This window comes from Patella vulgata, chromosome 7 (assembly GCF_932274485.2).
Source record: "Patella vulgata chromosome 7, xgPatVulg1.2, whole genome shotgun sequence".
Classification (NCBI taxonomy): domain Eukaryota; kingdom Metazoa; phylum Mollusca; class Gastropoda; family Patellidae; genus Patella; species Patella vulgata.
In genome coordinates, this window is record NC_065885.2 from 40,845,650 (window position 1) to 40,862,347 (window position 16,698).

Genomic DNA, 16,698 nt, shown 5'->3' on the forward strand with positions numbered 1-16,698 from the left:
TGAATTGTTGTCAAAGGATAAAACCATTTACATACCAATTTCTATTTTGGCATTAGACTTTTCAATAGACTATCAGAGCATCATCCTGAAGAGAAAATCAAAATAGAAAAAAATTAAAATGACGTAAATAAATGAAGCTTTATTTATAAAATTGCATTATGTTACTTAGACTAAACCTAATTTTGCTTAATGCAGATCATTACATTTATTCACTTGTCAACTCCCTAGTCCCTATACCCTTCAGCCATGACCCCGTCGATAATAATACAGTGCCAAATCACAGTTGATATCTTGATAACATTACAAATTATGTGAAAATAAAAATAATTTGGACTTTTAACTTTAACGCCTTATGGCCCACCTTCACGTAATGGCATACCATGCCATGGCATATTACTATGAAGACATTTGTTACCAGGCCTAGATGTCGAAACCTCCAAAATAAAGTTTGTTCCGTGATTTCTGCCCGAAAAGCCGACAGATTTACAATACGGACTGAACTACAAGTTTGGCAGTTGCAACTAATCACATTTTGACTAATGAAAAATTTAATTTGGCAAAATGAAATGAAATGGAGTTTAACGCCCTACTATTCTTCTCTGACTGGGCTAATGAAGATGGGCATCCTACAGTGTGCAATGAGGGAAATTTTGACTGGGCAGCGGCACTACGGCCTATACAATACACTTAGGCTATTATATCGAATTCCGACTGACAAGGGATCCTTAACGTGCACGCCAATGTAGAGACGGGACCTAGGTTTTCGTCCCTTCCGAAAGACTAGACAGTTGTCCTTGTCAGGCCCTCCGTCCACCACCATTGACAAAGGGAAACCACGTCGGAAAATCCCGATGAACTTTCTCGTCCAATGACCAATGCCTAATTTGGCAAAACATAAATTATTGGCCTACTTATCGATATCAAAAGACGCTTTCTACCTGATGCATTGAAATTCCTGATCTTTCGTGATATATTATTTGTGTCGTCGCGTGTACTTCTGTCGCTTTAACATATTTCTCAGCTTCCTAATCGAATTAAACATCTTGCCCGACTTGTCTTTTGGCAAGTTCTATCGCCATTTCGCTGATACATTGTCATCACACTGATAAGCAGCGAATATTCGCTACAATATTATAGTCCAAGAGCCAGTGACGAAAAAACTGCCTCCTAAGTAATAGAAGGTTTGACCATATTAATTGGCAGCTATTGATAGGGCAAATTCAAAACACCCAGTCTTACGAGGTTCCAGTGGGGCATTTGGCTGGGAGGGGCAGATAAATAGGGCCAAAAGGGGCGAAAATTTGCCTCATAAGTAATAGGATCAGAATTATTTCTAAAATGTTTCCATACAATGTATGAATATAAAAAATATAAATCTGACCGGAAAAAGTGGGGCCATGCCCTTTTCTGACTGCCTTAAGAAGTGCCGACGGGGGCCAAAAATTGCCTCATAAGTAATATAGTTGAAATTGGTGCCAAATGTTAGCTATGTATGAGCCGATTCTAAAAATATCAAATCTGACTGGTTTCAGTGGGGCACGTCCCTAATCTGACCACTTAAAATCTTCTCGATCTGCCACGCCCACAAAAAAGGTCCAAATTTGCATCATAAGTAATACGATCAGAAATAGTTTTGAAATGTTGTGGTGCTATATCTGAATATTAAAATGCAAAATTTGACCGGAAAAAATTGGGCCACTGCCTTAAAAAGTGTGGACGGGGGCCCAAAGATGCCTCATAAGTAATAAGATTGAAATTGGTGCCAAATGTTAGTTAATTATGAGACTGTTCTAAAAATATCAAATCTGGCTGGTTTCATTGGGGCAAACCCCTAATCTGACCACTTAAATGTGCCTAATCTGTCACGCCCACAAATGGGGTCAAAATTTGTCACATAAGTAATATGACTGAAACTGGTGCCAAATGTTAACTATGTATTAGTCGGTTCTAAAAATATCAAATCTGATGGGATTTCTGTGGGGCAAACCCCTAATCTGACCACTTAATTGTCACCACCCACCCAAAGGTTGAATACTCATGCTTGATATCACTTCAAAGTTAAATCTACAAACTGACTAGTTTGACACCCCACTATTAATTTGCAGTTTTCAACAACATAGTAGAAATTCAATACAGCAGGACTAGCCTCCAAGTGGTATCATTCTTGAAATCAATATCATCCCCAGTTTTCTACGTTGCAAACACGACTTAATGGTCAATTTAAATCAAAACTGATGTTGTTATCTTACCCTTGAAAAGTTGGGCTTCTGATATCCAACATTTGTATGAAGCGACGCGATAAACGAGGTTAAACATATCCTATGTAGGAGAATACTACCAGTGTAGACTGGAATAACCCGAGGCCAAAGACTGCCATTCAATTCGGACTCGTCGCTTACTTCGCCTAACATAACTGATTAGAAATTACAGTAAAACAGAAACGATTGAATGTAAATCAGTTTATATACATTCATATTACATTATTATAAGTGATGCTACCCATTTGTGTCCATTTCAAGCTGCCAAATAATAGCGATTTATCTCCTTTAAATATAATATTACATTATTTCATGGCATTATCTTCTTTATAAGAATCTATTATTGAAGAAGAAAACGTATACACAACAAAAGAACTGTATAATCAGTACATTGCAAATCTGTTTTCGGAGGATGGCAGCCAAGATAATAATATATTTGGTGATTTTACTATTTTCAATTTTCAAAGGAAGATAGCGAATTACTTTGATGCAGAGAAATTGACATTATTATCATCAAATACTAAAGGAAATATCATTTCTAACAATAGAATGAATGTTGAAGAAGCCATTAAAAAGGTGTTCTTAGAAAATCATTGATAAATGCAAAGATTTGTGACATAGCATACGTATTACGTAAGTAAATACTAAATGTACCAAAGTCCACTTTGTCATCAAAATTAACAGTGCAGGATATAACTCTAGGAGAGATTTCTGTACCAGATTTAGTAATTAACTTTTTACTCATTTATTAGGAGGGCCTCACCAGAGAGAAGAAACGCAGAAAAAAATGTAAGAAAAATTGCATCAATTTCTCAAGATGCCATGTACAATGTTTTGTGTGGCAAAATTAAAACTTCCAAACATTTGACTCTTGTAATGGCGATAAAGAGTATAACAGAAAGCATTGAAGAACTGGAGACGAATTAACATACAGTTCACGGGAAGAACAGGGGATGGTTCCACATGGATTACAGAAGATATCATTGGTTACTTGTACTGCCTGTACTGAAACAACTGACAATGATAACCAGCTTCCTATTTGTCGGACAAGATGGTCATTTACTCCAATCCTTTAAAATCTGGAACCATATAGTAAGAAGCTTAGAATGACTTACAGTGGATTTATCACAGAAGAGCTATTATTCCTATTAGTTGTGCAGATGGCAAGCTTTTGGATGTTATATGGATGATATCACATGTATTAGAAACTGCTGATATACAAATGTGGGTAGGATGGAATTCACTTGTGGTAAAAGTTAACCTTCCTCAACAACAAATATGTGATCTTCCTAAAATCAATTGTTATTACTATTACTATTGTTATTACTAAGATTAATATTATTATTATTAGGCTTTCACCTTCGGTGAAAGACTATTGTTATTACTAAGATTAATTAAGCTTTCATATTACATATGAAAGCTTATTGTTTCTGTTAAGATTATTATTAAGCTTTCATATTACATATGAAAGCTTATTGTTTCTGTTAAGATTATTAAGCTTTCATATTACATATGAAAGCTTATTGTTTCTGTTAAGATTATTATTGTTATTTTTTTTGTGTGTTTTGTCCACAAATCGGATTTCTCAGAATCTAACCATAGGATCGTTCTGAAACTTTTACCTATCCCCCCAAAAATGGGTGGTGGCTGTTGATTAAATATATTTTCAAAACGTTTTACGAATCCGAAATCACCGAATTTTACGAAGGAATGCATTTGACCTACAATGCTGTAACTTTGTGACTATTTGACCTATTTTACTAATTCTTTTTTCTTTGAGTATCTTGAAACATTTACTTCAAATCTGCAATTTCGGATTTTGGCATTTCGAAAATTCGTCGCTGTCATTTCGAACCGGAAGTTATTACCAATTTGACAACTTCTTTAATAGTTGTGCGATTTTCGTGAAATTTAGAATGTTAGTAGATCTTGCCAATGCGACTTCAATGATGTCCTTGGAAATTTTCTAAATTATCTCCCCTTGGTGAAATTAAGGATCAAAGTTTTCAAAAAAATCGTCGAAATATAGGTCAGAATGACCTAAAAAAAAAATTCGATACTAGACAAGTAATTACTGATTCGTACACAAAATATGGAGTTTGTCGATCGAACCGGAAGTGCCACCATCTTTAAACGTGAAAAATCAAAAAGGCTTTTTTGCTATTTTACTTACAGACTCGGGCGTCATATTTTCGGAATCCTGGAAGGAATACCTAAAAATCTATCGGATCAGAATTTTGATTTCGGTCACGTGATGGTCACCATTTTGAATTGAAAATGAAAAATAGAAGCAATTTGAAGGGCCGGGACTTTGGAACACAAGAACTCTCCTTCTAATTAAGCTAGAATGTTCAAACTTGGTGTAGGCGTTCACTAGGTCAATGTCATGATTGAGTTCAAAGATGAGCATTTTTTGCCTAGGGTAAGCAGAGATAAGCAAGCTGATTTGTTGATTCTTTAGGGCACGATGACATTGGTTATAATGAATGGAGGGCGATGAAACTCTTGTCAATCGAGAGGCTAATAGCTGGCCTGTTGTGTGAAATCATTGTATCATTTTTTATTCGAATTTCTCCTTTGATGTTTTCCGTGCCGACAAGGTTGTTTTCGAGTTTAGCTGGATTTGACTTCGTGCATGCGCTACGCTGGAACCAAAGGTACCATGAGTACTAAATTCCGGCGAGCAACTTTTCACGTTGGTACCTAGGTACCCTGAAAATTTCAAGGTGATACCTGCATTCGTTCAAGTCGTTTGTTCTTGTCACCTGCCTTTCGTCGTTTTTTTTTAAGTCGATTTACGGCTTCCATGAGGGGAAAAAAGTGGAATTTCGCCGTGACACCGGCACCGATTGTCCGAAAACCATGAAATTTGGACACAATACGTCCATTACCACCCCGGACTCTGTGCCTTACCCCCATTTTGATCCCATTAAAAAAAAAGAGTTTTAGCAAAAAAACGATTTTCGGAATTTAATATTGGTTTTAACCCTGTACCCAGACAAGATATAGATATTATTATAATCCCTATGAAATATTTTAATTATTTACTGCTATAATATGAATTATCACTTATTCCCCGTTAAATAAATATCGGTCACCGGGTGCAGCTGTACAACTTCAAGGACCCTGGCTTCAAGTCAATTTACGGCTTCCATGAGGGGAAAAAAGTGGAATTTCGCCGTGACACCGGCACCGATTGTCCGAAAACCATGAAATTTGGACACAATACGCCCATTACCACCCCGGACTCTGTGCCTTACTCCCATTTTGATCCGATTAAAAAAAAAAAAGTTTTAGCAAAAAAACGATTTTCGGAATTTAATATTGGTTTTAATTAATTTTGAAATTGCAAATGCAAAGAGATTTTATCGCCTCTTCCGTATGTGATAGGTACTGGTACTATACACATTATCCTTAAAAGACAATTTTTTAAAATGACCGTAACGATGTATCGACACTAGAAACCGAAATCGCCTATTTTGACCTTTTTTGACTGCTGAGGCATCATTCCGGTGGTCCAAATCTCTGGAATTTCTAGCGGTTGGCTGCGCCGCGATGATATTTATCACATACTAAATTGAGAAAAATCCTCAGATATCAAGAACAATAAAAATTCGATAAAATACGGCAATTTTTTAAGCAAAAAACCTTTGATTGTTGGGGGCGGGTTTTGAATTTATTTTGAACGTTCTCGGAATCCAACACTCTTCTATTTTTAATATGTGATAGCTAGAATCCCAAGGTACATTCTGTGCATATTTGAAGGCAATCGGAGCACAGGAACGTTGCCTGGGCAGAGCAAATCAAAGGCTTCTTCGTCTTATGACCTTAAACACTGCGTATAGATTTAAAGTCAATCGGATATTAACAGCAAAAGGGGGGCGACGACAATATACGACCACATTTCAATGTGGGCCTATAAAAAGTAAATCATTGCCAATAGAAAAGACCCACCTTTCCCCCAACAACAACCATGCAATGCACTAGCTATAATGGGGATTTTTCTGGAACACAGCGAAATGGGTCTTTTAAAATGTTCACAAGTGTATCACAAGGAGGGTTTGCTTCTTCTCTATGGGACACCCGATACCACTTCTCAACGAGGAATTCAGTCACACAGCCAACACCATTTTGTATGTTTGTGTAATCTTTATTCAGTATAAATCAAGTAATACAAATAAAAAAATACTTGGATTGATGAAAACATAATTTTTGAGAGTTATTCATACATGTAGCATAATTGTTCTTATTTAAAAAATGTACATGATTACATGTTTGTCATAAACAACATTAAATAAACAATCATGTTTCTTCACGATAACAGTAACAGTATAACAATTGTATGAAATATATTTTCCTTTATTTTTTTTTATTTTTAGAAAGGCCACTTCCTTGGTTTAAAATATATCATAAATTGTAGTTATCTAACATATACTTCCATGTATGTTTATCTAACAGATTACCACGTCGCCTTATCTAACAGAGAGTAAATGGCAACAATATCAAATTATAATCTACCAGCATTACTTGTTTCAGTAATTTAATCGTGTGTTATTCTTGTATTTAAGTGAGAAGAGTGAATAAACTATCATGGGTTGAAACAAATATATTGGAGTAGAAATAAACATTGTATATTGGTTTGTAAATAAATAATTGGTACAGATAATGCAATGTCATACAACATACTTTTTGGATTCGGTACAAATACAACCTTTTTATCATCAATGAAAATAATGTGATTTCAAAGTAACGATGAATAAAAAAACATTGCTTATATAAAGTACATGTAATTGGGTTCATTTAATTCACTTTGTATCTATAATATACATGTAGTATTAAACAATAAATATATTGATTAATGCCAATTCTATACAAATCTCATAGTTGTATTCATGTTTTCTTTACCATAACAAGAAACAGTACAACAGATTTAGTAACAATATATTCCTTTCTACATCCGTCACAGTGGTTGATGATTCATAGATTCTAATAACCCCTTTTGAAGTTTATATGAAAGCTTTGATATCTGCTATGCAGATCTAGTTATTGTTATTTTTTTTTTGTGTTTTGTCCACAAATCGGATTTCTCAGAATCTAACCATAGGATCGTTCTGAAACTTTTACCTATCCCCCCAAAAATGGGTGGTGGCTGTTGATTAAATATATTTTCAAAACGTTTTACGAATCCGAAATCACCGAATTTTACGAAGGAATGCATTTGACCTACAATGCTGTAACTTTGTGACTATTTGACCTATTTTACTAATTCTTTTTTCTTTGAGTATCTTGAAACATTTACTTCAAATCTGCAATTTCGGATTTTGGCATTTCGAAAATTCGTCGCTGTCATTTCGAACCGGAAGTTATTACCAATTTGACAACTTCTTTAATAGTTGTGCGATTTTCGTGAAATTTAGAATGTTAGTAGATCTTGCCAATGCGACTTCAATGATGTCCTTGGAAATTTTCTAAATTATCTCCCCTTGGTGAAATTAAGGATCAAAGTTTTAAAAAAAATCGTCGAAATATAGGTCAGAATGACCTAAAAAAAAATTCGATACTAGACAAGTAATTACTGATTCGTACACAAAATATGGAGTTTGTCGATCGAACCGGAAGTGCCACCATCTTTAAACGTGAAAAATCAAAAAGGCTTTTTTGCTATTTTACTTACAGACTCGGGCGTCATATTTTCGGAATCCTGGAAGGAATGACTAAAAATCTATCGGATCAGAATTTTGATTTCGGTCACGTGATGGTCACCATTTTGAATTGAAAATGAAAAATAGAAGCAATTTGAAGGGCCGGGACTTTGGAACACAAGAACTCTCCTTCTAATTAAGCTAGAATGTTCAAACTTGGTGTAGGCGTTCACTAGGTCAATGTCATGATTGAGTTCAAAGATGAGCATTTTTTGCCTAGGGTAAGCAGAGATAAGCAAGCGGATTTGTTGATTCTTTAGGTCACGATGACATTGGTTATAATGAATGGAGGGCGATTAAACTCTTGTCAATCGAGAGGCTAATAGCTGGCCTGTTGTGTGAAATCATTGTATCATTTTTTGAAAATGTCCGGGGTAGCCGAAAAAAGGAGATCGAAATCCAAAAAGTCGTATTTTTACGATTTGGGGCATTTATAGAGGTCGTGTAAAGTAAAATAAAGCATGCATATACATATATTATTGATATTAAATATATCATATAAAAAACTAAACAATGAATCAGCTGTCATTGACAGATTTTATATTATAAGCATGGTCAGTGGAAGGTCAGCGTATTGTCTAACTTGAACTCACTGACTCCGTAACATTATTGTGGGTATGGTATAAGCTGAATTTGATGAGATGCACATATCTCGTATGACTATTTGGTACTTACAGTGTTAGACTTTGTCGTAACGTTACGGTCTCCATTCATCAATTCGTCGTTGGGGCTATAATACGATTTTGAATCAAGTTATTTATCACTGAGGGACTCAAAATTAGGTTTGATGTAGCTCTGCTCATTTAGCACCCGCATGGATTGTGGCTAATTTTGTGGCAGAATTTTATTTTTCTGGGGGAGGTACTTCTAAATGGCTCCGACACAAGTGCCTGAAATGCCATGAAATCACGTTTTCGGCCTCCAATTAAAATTTCTTAGCGGGAGAACCCCCTGACCCGACCCCCTTGCGGGGCTTCACGGTCGGTATCAGCCCCCCTCCCCACCACCATGGTTAATCCGGCGTTGATGTTCCCTCTTGTGCAGCTGCAAAAGAATGTACAAGTTCATTGCCTCATTGTCAAAGATCCCACTTTTCTACCCCAGTTCGGGTAATGAGGTCGAGCGTATATTGTATAGGGGATATTAAACAAGCAAACAGTATGGATGATGTCTCCCGCCAAAACCCCAAAGTAAAAGATGACACATTAATTAATCGCACTTTCATATTTTTTTCAAAAGTATCGAGCAATCAAACTATACTGTAAATTTCATCACTCTCTGTCAGATAGAAATCAAGGTTATCTTCTCCCAAAGCATCGACCAATGTAATTGCCAAGCTGTAGCTCAAAATGTTCAGTCAAGACCTGATGAACATCTACACCAAGTTTAAACATTCTAGCTCAATTAAAAGCTGGGTTGTTATGTTCCAGTACTTCATTATAACCAAAGTTATCATACCCCAAAGCATCAACCAATTCAAAGTCCCGGCCAATCAAGTTGCTTTGCTTATCCTGACTAAGAGAATGCTCATTGTCGAACTTGGTCAAGGTAATATGGTCAAGGTACTAATGTAATGAAACTATACACAAAGTTTCATCAAATTGCTTATCTCTGCTTACCCATTTTAATAGTCCCCTGCCAATCGAAAAGCCCCCCCGACCCACCCACTCCACTCCCGTGTAATACATTAGGTTATAATTGTGTTACAAACGTATCACAAGGAGCATTTGAATATTCTCTCTGAGGCATCTGATACCACTTGTCATTGAGGTGTTCACACAGCCAACTCATTTTTGTTTGTTTGTGTTATCTTTATTCAGTATAAATCAACTAATACAAATGAAAAAAAGTACTTGGTTTAATGAGATTATCTTTTGAGAGTTGGTCATACAGGTATCACTAATCATAATTGCTCTTAACTTCAAATATATACACGATTATGTGTATTCTAAATATCAAATAAAACAATGATGATTTCTTTACAATAGCAGTACAACAAATTTATTCGCAATATTTTCCTTTGATCAGTTGATCAAAAACCTGATTATATTTACAATATATTCTAGGTCTTTGCTCTTTATTCCATTGGTTCAAAATATGATAAAAGAGGCTTATCAAAAAGTTTATATCATGTAGTCTTATATAACAAATAGAACAATGACATACAAGATGTTTCAAGTCATAATCTATTTGCATTATTTATTTCAATAATTTGACCTGTGATATTCATGTATAAAGCAAAATAGTAAACATTGAATTTCATTCACTTTTATGTATAATATAGTATTAAACCGGTTAATTATTGTATACAACATAATTGTAATGCACGTAAAACATCCCTTGCCAATAAAACAGCAATATATTAGTGACCTAAATGCCACTAGGCCGGCAGCCAAAATTTCTACGCTGCAACTCCGCTACACAGTCCACCATAAAATAATCTGCGACCATTATAAAGTAGATGATGATGTTTTAAAGAAAATTTACTAGTGTTCCAAGCTTCGGCCGCGCAATTTGTGTGTGAAATAGCTTTATTTAACGTCCGCTTCCACCGAGGTGATATCGCAGACAATAACATGTTATTTGTGTATGGTGAGAATATTTACAAAGTGATTAATGGAAAATAGATAATTGAATATATATATGTACAGAAACATTGACTAACTGGTGCAAAGTAAAAAAGTGCTATTTGAGACGATCACAGACATAGACAGACGAGCACAGTGCAAGACATACATAAACATGGACGAACATATAGACAAAATGGACAATTACGAACAGACAGGAACATTTAAATACAGAGACATGATATGTACATATATATATATTTTGGTCATTTTGTCGGTCTGGTCGTTCTGTCCGGTAGAATGGCAGGGCGGTGCTACTCTTCCTTGGGGCTTGTCGGTGAGTGATAGGCCTGATCCATTCTTCCTTCCATTTGGTTTTTGTTGTCCGGTATGGTGGTTCTGTTTCATCTTCATTTTTTGTGTTCATTCCTTTTGTTTGTTGGTTCTCTGAAGGAAGAATCCAGCACCTGAAAAGAAAGAAAGAAAAAAAGAGTATCTGGTCTTACAGCTAATCTGGGATTATTTCGTCTGAGATAAGGAACAGTGGAGGGGGGGGGGAATGGTGGCAAAAAAAAAAATAACTTAAATAGAATGAAAGATATAATTAAAATAAATTGGATAGAGTCAGGTAAGAATAGTAGTAGGCATAAGGTTCAAATAAAGCATAGTATATTTATAAATACATTTTATAATTCTTTATTTCAAATCCATTAAGGGTGATATAAATTTATTCGTACGGGATTTATTTGACTCGCGCTGTTATAAAGCGTAGGGAAATAACTGGTGATTGGTCACCATGGGCCAATCAGGAGCTCGTATTGTGAACTGCTGACCCGACCTTGAAAGTTGTAAACAACAACACACATGTGTAATGGCTGCGCCCATGAAAGAACGTGAATCGACTGATATTTCATCAAATTTACGCTGTATTATTCATTACCAAGGATTTAGAAAGGAACGAGAACAATTATTTACAAAATCTCGCTGGGATAAATTCCGTGAATGTGCCCATGAATGGCTAAAACTTGATGGGCGAGCGAAATGGATAGCTGAACAGGCGACTTCGGGTGATATAATCAAACAAGGAATTTATCGACGCGCCAAAAGATACTGGATTTCACCCAACATGCTACAGGCCTTTTACAGACAAATTCCGAATTGGGTCTGCCCGTAATCGTATAGATAAAGAAAAATTAAAATCCCCGGCTACAATCCAACCAGGGAATAGCGGGAGTGTAGACGATCTGCGACCTACCTCTCCAAACAAATTACGCTCCTGAAGCAAAAAGAAAGAGTAAATCGGTGCTGCCTGTTGTGTGTATTATATGTAAAAAACGTGACAGATTTGTCACTGTTGGAGAAAATAGGAAGAAGGATGTATTAACACAGACTCAGACCCAAACAGGCTCAGGTAGGCCTAATGTTAATATTATGTTACTTACTAAATTTATAATTATTACTAATAAATATTAAATATATTCATCCTACAGTTTTTAATTATTGTGTTGTTGTTTTTGTTGTAAATGGAATCAGAAGTGCTACTGCAATCACTGTAAAATTGTTATGAAGCTAGCCAGTAAAGCCTTTTACCCCATTTGTTGATTTGGCACAGTCATTGGTTAAAGTGTTGCACATTTGCTTGCACAAGGGATGAAACATAGAGAAGTTAACTTGTTTTTTATTTTCTTGGCCCACTTGTAGGTGCCTTGCTAAGACGATCTGTCTCTAGACCATTTCCGCCCACACAAAGGATCTGAACTAAACAGCATGCCAGAGTTGACCAGCCAGGTACATGTACATGTAGGCCTCAAAGTGACATTCCCTCCCCCACCCTTGAGCACAAACAACATTCAACGCTATATGGTGTATAATTTGTTTGCAAATTTGTTTGTAGGCCAACTGTTGAAAGCTGCTGAATTGAAAGAGGATGAAGATATTTTAAGGCACATCAGAGGGCAAGATTGTGTGGCCATTGAGGTCAGATATCACCAAAAATGTTATAGGCAATATACATGTACTGAATTTCTTAGACAGTTATCAGAAAGGTAAATATTTGTGATGTTTTTTTTATTTGTATTCTCCGCCTTCTTGCCACTGGTATTATTCAAATAAAACTGAACCATGGGTGAGTCCTGAAATTACTATGTTTTTGTCCAGTGGACGTTAAACCGCAATTCTCCTCTCTATCTCTCCTTGTACTGCTAATGCCTTCCTGTCTTCATTAGCTGGTTTCTGCATGAAAATAAAATGTTAACCCCTGTGTAAGTGTCTTTTTCCTCTGTTGTACGAAATTAATGAGAGTAAACCAAGCTCCAGAATTTTGTTTTAATTGTGTACATGTATATGTTTATTTATATTTTTCAGCAAAGATGACTAGCCCTCCGTCGAATATTAAACCACATACAATATATTCTGTGAAGATGTCATAAGAGAAAGAATCATAAATGGCCAGCAAAGTTGTCTTGTACAGAGAGAGAGAGAAATGGGGTTTAACGTCCACTCAACACAAACTAGGTCATTTTGGGACTAACATACGGTTTCAATTTTATTTCAATAATTCGCTTGCGCGTATGGGTCTTTAGCAGTGAAAGGAAACCGGAGTGCCCGGAGGAAACCCACGAGGTTGAGAAGACGCCTCTATCTCCATGCCACATACGCTCACACCTGGGATCAAAGCCACAGCCACAAGCCAGAGGTGACCGACCAGCTAGAGGTCGAAGCGCGGCACTCTAGGCCATCCCAACCCCCCTTTCTTGTACAGACCTGTGCATGTGTAGTAAATGTGAAAATGAAAAAAAAACTGTTAAAGAGACCGAATTTGATGTTAATACATTTAGTGACAGTGATGATGATAATGAAGATTAACTTTGATGACATTTGATGTGCAGAGTAACTGTTTAATTTTGATTTTCAATGATTGTTTCACTTTAATAAATAATTTCACAACTGTTCATCCTGTTTTCTAACCTTTCCCTTCATTCCAGCCCAGATACACAATTATTTTTTTTAACTTATATCTACATGTATGTTTGTAATTTGACCATTAATCATATCCGAAATAGTAGTTCACAGCTACATGTACAGTTGTAAAAATACTGTAGTGGCTAATTGAAAGGGAACATGTATGTGGGTTTAGAATGTTTATCTTAGTGGAAAAAAATCATGTGATTCAATGCTTATAAAGTGGTACTGATCTCCATTATTTCAAAAGCATATCACTCAACTACTGTCAAACATATCCCCTGGCTAGAATATGCTACAAATCGACTCTAGCATGTTCCATACAAGCGATAATTTCTGAGCAAACATCCAACAACCAACCCTAACAGGCCCTTGAGATCCAACAAACAAAATAATTATTGGGCTTGTTTGCCCACACCTGGTCTTATGATTCATACAAGACCTGATAGTCTATCAATTACAGGCATTTGACAGAAAGGGAGATAATTCTTTTTTACCGTTAATGGATTTCCACAATTCTTTATTCACCCATGACATTTGTGTTTTGAGCATTTTTATTTACATCAAAATCTGTCCAATAAACTGTTCATTGCCAAGGATGAAGGCATGAGGTGTTTTACCAACTATTTAATTTTATGTCAACTTCAGAATTGTTAGTACACAAATAGCATTTATTTGACAATTTTGACGAATTTCATCTGGCCCTAAATCAATAAATTGCAAACATTTTGCTTGGAACTCCCAGATTTTGTCTTCCTGGCATCATAAGCTTTCCAAAAATGTATAGTTTTTCTTTTATGGAAGACCGTGTAGCGGAGTTGTGTTTCTAAGCTAGCTAGAAATTTTGGCTGCAGGCCTACACCTCCCAAGCTAAATTTCCCTCATGTCATCCTGTATAGCAAAGGCATATGCCTGTCTTAATTAACCCAGTACTAAACACAATTTACTTGTTTAATTTTTCCAGCATTTTTCAGGATAGCTGATGGGATGCGGGTCAAGTTATGCCACTTGTCTATTTAATTATTTACCAGTGAAAAATCGAATTAACTTCACCAAATTTTTACTCATTATAATGATTTTTTTTTTTCTGTTCATATTATTTCTATGACATGTGACAGTGACTGTGAATATGAAAGCTTTAATATCTGCTTAGCAGATCTAGTTGTTATTTTTTTTTTGTGTTTTGTCCACAAATCGGATTTCTCAGAATCTAACCATAGGATCGTTCTGAAACTTTTACCTATCCCCCCAAAAATGGGTGGTGGCTGTTGATTAAATATATTTTCAAAACGTTTTACGAATCCGAAATCACCGAATTTTACGAAGGAATGCATTTGACCTACAATGCTGTAACTTTGTGACTATTTGACCTATTTTACTAATTCTTTTTTCTTTGAGTATCTTGAAACATTTACTTCAAATCTGCAATTTCGGATTTTGGCATTTCGAAAATTCGTCGCTGTCATTTCGAACCGGAAGTTATTACCAATTTGACAACTTCTTTAATAGTTGTGCGATTTTCGTGAAATTTAGAATGTTAGTAGATCTTGCCAATGCGACTTCAATGATGTCCTTGGAAATTTTCTAAATTATCTCCCCTTGGTGAAATTAAGGATCAAAGTTTTCAAAAAAATCGTCGAAATATAGGTCAGAATGACCTAAAAAAAAAATTCGATACTAGACAAGTAATTACTGATTCGTACACAAAATATGGAGTTTGTCGATCGAACCGGAAGTGCCACCATCTTTAAACGTGAAAAATCAAAAAGGCTTTTTTGCTATTTTACTTACAGACTCGGGCGTCATATTTTCGGAATCCTGGAAGGAATGCCTAAAAATCTATCGGATCAGAATTTTGATTTCGGTCACGTGATGGTCACCATTTTGAATTGAAAATGAAAAATAGAAGCAATTTGAAGGGCCGGGATTTTGGAACACAAGAACTCTCCTTCTTATTAAGCTAGAATGTTCAAACTTGGTGTAGGCGTTCACTAGGTCAATGTCATGATTGAGTTCAAAGATGAGCATTTTTTGCCTAGGGTAAGCAGAGATAAGCAAGCTGATTTGTTGATTCTTTAGGGCACGATGACATTGGTTATAATGAATGGAGGGCGATGAAACTCTTGTCAATCGAGAGGCTAATAGCTGGCCTGTTGTGTGAAATCATTGTATCATTTTTTGAAAATGTCCGGGGTAGCCGAAAAAAGGAGATCGAAATCCAAAAAGTCGTATTTTTACGATTTGGGGCATTTTTAGAGGTCGTGTAAAGTAAAATAAAGCATGCATATACATATATTATTGATATTAAATATATCATATAAAAAACTAAACAATGAATCAGCTGTCATTGACAGATTTTATATTATAAGCATGGTCAGTGGAAGGTCAGCGTATTGTCTAACTTGAACTCACTGACTCCGTAACATTATTGTGGGTATGGTATAAGCTGAATTTGATGAGATGCACATATCTCGTATGACTATTTGGTACTTACAGTGTTAGACTTTGTCGTAACGTTACGGTCTCCATTCATCAAATCGTCGTTGGGGCTATAATACGATTTTGAATCAAGTTATTTATCACTGAGGGACTCAAAATTAGGTTTGATGTAGCTCTGCTCATTTACAGTGGCGAATTTAACGGGCTCATGGGTTCCAGCTCCCTCCTCTAGAAATTTCACAGCACCCGCATGGATTGTGGCTAATTTTGTGGCAGAATTTTATTTTTCTGGGGGAGGTATTTCTAAATGGCTCCGACACAAGTGCCTGAAATGCCATGAAATCACGTTTTCGGCCTCCAATTAAAATTTCTTAGCGGGAGAACCCCCTGACCCGACCCCCTTGCGGGGCTTCACGGTCGGTATCAGCCCCCCTCCCCACCACCATGGTTAATCCGGCGTTGATGTTCCCTCTTGTGCAGCTGCAAAAGAATGTACAAGTTCATTGTCTCATTGTCAAAGATCCCACTTTTCTACCCCAGTTCGGGTAATGAGGTCGAGCGTATATTGTATAGGGGATATTAAACAAGCAAACAGTATGGCTGATGTCTCCCGCCAAAACCCCAAAGTAAAAGATGACACATTAATTAATCGCACTTTCATATTTTTTTCAAAAGTATCGAGCAATCAAACTATACTGTAAATTTCATCACTCTCTGTCAGATAGAAATCAAGGTTATCTTGTCCCAAAGCATCGACCAATGAAATTGCCA

General features: G+C 36.1%; 1 long non-coding RNA gene across 1 annotated transcript; it reads left to right on the plus strand.

Moving 5' to 3' along the window:
* Positions 1-11,149: 11,149 nt before the first annotated feature.
* LOC126828422 (uncharacterized) lies at positions 11,150-13,480 on the plus strand. Its single transcript, XR_007683043.2, has 3 exons — positions 11,150-11,938; positions 12,422-12,572; positions 12,892-13,480. It is a non-coding gene; the product is annotated as an uncharacterized LOC126828422 (long non-coding RNA).
* Positions 13,481-16,698: the final 3,218 nt, after the last annotated feature.